Genomic DNA, 4708 nt, shown 5'->3' with positions numbered 1-4708 from the left:
GTAAGCCCCTTTATTTTATTTTTATTTTCTTTAAATTAATTAATTAATTTATTTATTTTTAGTTTTCAACATTCACTTCTATAAGGTTTTGAGTTTTGAATTTTCTTCCCCTCCCTCCCCTCTTCTCTCCCCAAGACAGAGTGCAATCTGATATAAACTCTACATATACATTCACATTAAACATATTTTCATGTTAGTCATGTTGTAAAGAAGAATTAGAACCAATGGGAGGAACCACAAGAAAGAAGAAACAAATAAAAAAGAGAAAATAATGTGCTTTGATTTGCATTCACACTCCATAGTTCTCTTTGCATGTGTATAGCATTTTCCAGCATTAATCTTTTGGAGTTGCGTTAGATCCTTGCATTGCTGAGAAGAGCTAAGTCTATCAAAGTTAGTCATCACACAATGTTGCTGTTACTGTGTACAATATTCTCCTGGTTCTGATCACTTCACTCAGCATCAGTTCATTTAAGTCTTTCCAGGTTTTTCTGAAGTCCACCAGCTGATAATTTCTTATGGAACGATAGTATTCCATTACACTCATATACCACAACTTGTCCAGCCATTCCCCAATTGATGGGCATCCCCTCAATTTCCAATTCTTGGCCACCACAAAAAGAACAGCTATAAATATTTTTGTACATGTGGGTCTTTTTCCCTTCTTTATGACCTCTTTGGGATACAGCCCTAGAAGTGATATTGCTAGGTCAAAAGATACGCACAGTTTGATAGCCCTTTAGGTATACTTCCAAATTGCTCTCCAGAATGGTTGGATCTGTTCACAACTCTACCAACAATGCATTAGTGTTCCAATTTTCCCACATCTTCTCCAACATTTATCATTTTCCTGTTTTGTCATGTTAGCCAATCTGATAGGTGTGAGGTGGTACCTCAGAGTTGTTTTGATTTGCATCTCTAATCAATAGCAATTTAGAGTATTTTTTTGGATGACTATAGATAGCTTTAATTTCTTCATCTGAAAACTGCCTGTTCATATCCTTTGGCCATTTATAAATTGGGGAATGACTTTGTACTCTTATAAATCTGACTCCGTTCTCTAGATATTTTAGAAATGAGGCCTTTATCATAGACACTGGCTATAAAAATTGTTTCCCACCTTTCTGCTTCCCTTCTAATCTTGGATGCGTTGACTTTGTTTGTGCAAAAGCTTTTCAATTTAATGTAATCAAAATTATCCATTTTGCATTTTATAATGTTCTCTATCTCTTGTTTGTCATAAATTCTTCCCTTCTCCATCAATCTGACAGGTAAACTATTCTTTGCTCTCCTAGTTTGCTTATAGTATCAGCCTTTATATCTAAATCATGTATCCATTTTGACTTTATTTTGGTATATGGTGTGAGATTTTGTTCTATGCCTAGTTTCTGCCATACTATTTTCCAGTTTTCCCGGCAATTTTTGTTAAATAGTGAGTTCTTATCCCAGAAGCTGGAGTCTTTGGGTTTATCTAACAGTAGATTACTATAGTCATTGACTACAGTGTCTAGTGTATCTAACCTGTTCCAATGACCCACCACTCTATTTCTTAGCTGGTACCAAGTAGTTTTGATGATTGCTGCTTTATAATACAATTTAAAAACTGGTATGTCTAGGTCACCTTCCCCTGCATTTCTTTTCATTAATTCCCTTGATTTTCTGGACCTTTTGTTCTTCCAGATGAATTTCATTATTATTTTTTTCTGGCTCTATAAAATAATTTTTTGTAGTTTAAGTGGTATGGCACTGAATAAGTAAATTAATTTTGGTAGAATTATCATTTTTATCATATTACCTCAGCCTATCCATGGGCAACTGATATTTTCCAATTATTTAGCTTGGACTTTATTTATCTCAAAAGTGTTTGGTAGGGGGTGGAGCCAAGATGGTGGAGGGAAAGCAGTGACTTGCTAGAGCTCTCCCCCAAACCCTTCCAAATACCTACAAAAATTGGCTCTATACAAATTCTAAAGCAGCAGAACCCACAAAAAAACAGAGTAAAACAAATTTCCAGCCCAAGACAACCCAAATGACTGATCGGAAAGGTACATTGCACCAGGCTGGGAGAGGAGCTCAGGTCGGCATGGGCGTGCAGGCTTCAGAGACCCTGGAGCAGGCCTCTGAGGACTGAATCGCAGGCAGCTGTGGCAGTTTCCAGACTTCTCAATCCACGAATGCCAAAGACTACTTAGAAGGTGAGTGGGAAAAGTCTGTGTCTGCAGTGAGAGAAGAAGCTAAATCTCAGCTGCTCCAAGGGCAGCGGCTGGCTTCTGAGCTTCTGGCCCACAGACTGAGGGGGAATCCAGTGGCTGATGAGAGGGGGATTGCAAGGATCTCTTTGCCAGGGCTGAGGCAGGAATCTATTGCTTTACCAGTGCTTGGACCCAGGTCACAGTTCTGAGGGATGGTCCTGGGGTGAGGAGGAGCACTGGTGTGGTCAAGCTTGTTGTGGCAGTGGAGAGGAAACACCCTGCCCCTTATCATAGCACCTTGGAAGAACTAACACTTTTCAGGTCCCTAGAAGTATCTCTGAAAACAGCTGTATAAACCCCCAAAGCTTGGGACAGTACACTCTCCACATTGGAAACAGACTCTTACCTTAACAAGTAATTTGTTGAGATCATGAGCAAGCAGCACAAAAAGAGTCAGACTATATTATCTTACTTTGGTGACAAAGAAGATCAAAACATACAACCAGAAGAAGTCAATGAAGTCAAAGCTCCTACATCCAAAACTTCCAAGAAAAATATGAATCAGTCCCAGGCCTTGGAAGAGCTCAAAAGGGATTTTGAGAAGCAAATAAGAGAAGTAGAGGAAAAACTGGGAAGAGAAATGAGAGTGATGCAAGAAAATCATGAAAAGCAAGTTAACAGCTTGCTAAAGGAGACAAAAAAATACTGAAGAAAATAACACCTTAAAAAATAGCCTAACCCAAATAGCAAAAGAGGTCCAAAAAGCCAATTAAGAAAAGAATGCCCTAAAGAGCAAAATTGGCCAAATGGAAAAGGAAGTCCAAAAGATTACTGAAGAAAATACTTCCTTAAAAATTAGAATAGAGCAGTTGGAAGCTAGTGATTTTATGAGAAATCAAGACACTGTAAAACAAATCCAAAAGAATGAAAAAATAGAAAACAATATGAAATATCTCATTGGAAAAACAATTGACCTGGAACATAGATCCAGAAGAGAGAATTTAAAAATTATTGGACTATCTGAAAGCCATGATCAAAAAAAGAGCCTAGACATCGTCTTTCAAGAAATTATGCAGGAAAACTGCCCTGACATTTTAGAACCAGACGGCAAAATAGAAATGGAAAGAATCCACCAATCACCTCCTGAAAGAGATCCCCAAAGGAAAACTCCTAGGAATATTGTAGCCAAATTCCAGAGTTCCCATGTTGAGGAAAAAATATTACAAGCAGCCAGAAAGAAACAATTCAAGTATTGTGGAAACACAATCAGGATAACATAAGATTTAGCAGCTTCTACATTAAGGGACCGCAGGACATGGAATATAATATTCCAGAGAGCAAAGGAGATAGGATTTCAACCAAGAATCACCTACCCAGCAAAACTGAGTATAATCCTGCAGGGGAAAAAATGGTTATTCAGTGAAATAGAGGACTTCCAAGCATTTGTGATGAAAAGACCAGAGCTGAATAGAAAATTTGATTTTCAAATACAAGACTCAAGTGGAACATAAAGAGGTAAACAGGAAAGAGAAAATTATAAGAGATTTATTATGGTTGAACTGTTTACATACCTGCATGGAAAGATGATATATGTAACTCACGAGACCTTTGTCAGTATTAGGGTAGTTGGAGGGGAAAAATTATATGTATGTATATATAGATATAGATGGATAGATAGAGGGCACAGGGTGAGTTGAAAATGAAGGAGTCATATCTGGAGAATAAAATTAAGGGGTGAGAGAGGATTATACTAGGAGAAGGAGAAAGGGAGACCTCGAAGGGGTAAATTATCTCACACAAAAAAAAAACAGAAAAGAAAAGGCTCTTATAGTGGAGGGGAAATGCGGGAAGGCAAGAGGAAATAAGTGAATCTTATCCTCATAGGATTTGACTTAAGGAGGGTAGAACATACACACTCAATCGGGTATGGAAATCTGTCTTACCCTACAGGAAAATAGGAGGGGAAGGGGACAAGGAGTAGGGGGATGATAGAGAGGAGGGCAGATTGGGAAAGGGGGTAATCAGAAGCAAATACTTCTGGGGAGGGACAGGGTCAAAAGAAAGAATAGAATAAATAGGGAGGGGGCAGGATAGGATTAAGGGAAATAGAGTTAGTTTTTCACACCATGTCTACTATGGGAATGTTTTGCATAACTGCACATGTATAGCCTATATTGAGTTGTTTGCATTTTCAAAGAGTGTGGGTGTGGAGGGAGGAAGGGAGAAAATTTGGAACCCAAAGTTTTAAAAAACATATGTTTAAAAAAAAGTTTTCACATGCAACTGAGAAATAAGAAATACAGGAAATGGGGTACAGAAATCTATCCTGACTCACAGGAAACTAGAAGGGAAAGGGGGGCAAAGATAGCAGGGAAAGCAGACTAGGGGAAGGGGACTTGGGGTGGGGGGAGGGGCTAGATGGGGTGAAATTTGGAACTCAAAATCTTGTGGAAGTAAATGTTGAAAACTAGAAAGAAAGAAAGAAAGAAAGAAAGAAAGAAAGAAAGAAAGAAAGA

The sequence above is a fragment of the Vombatus ursinus genome, unplaced genomic scaffold (assembly GCF_900497805.2).
Source record: "Vombatus ursinus unplaced genomic scaffold, bare-nosed wombat genome assembly UNPS02015326.1, whole genome shotgun sequence".
Classification (NCBI taxonomy): domain Eukaryota; kingdom Metazoa; phylum Chordata; class Mammalia; order Diprotodontia; family Vombatidae; genus Vombatus; species Vombatus ursinus.
This window is presented reverse-complemented; position numbering follows the sequence as displayed.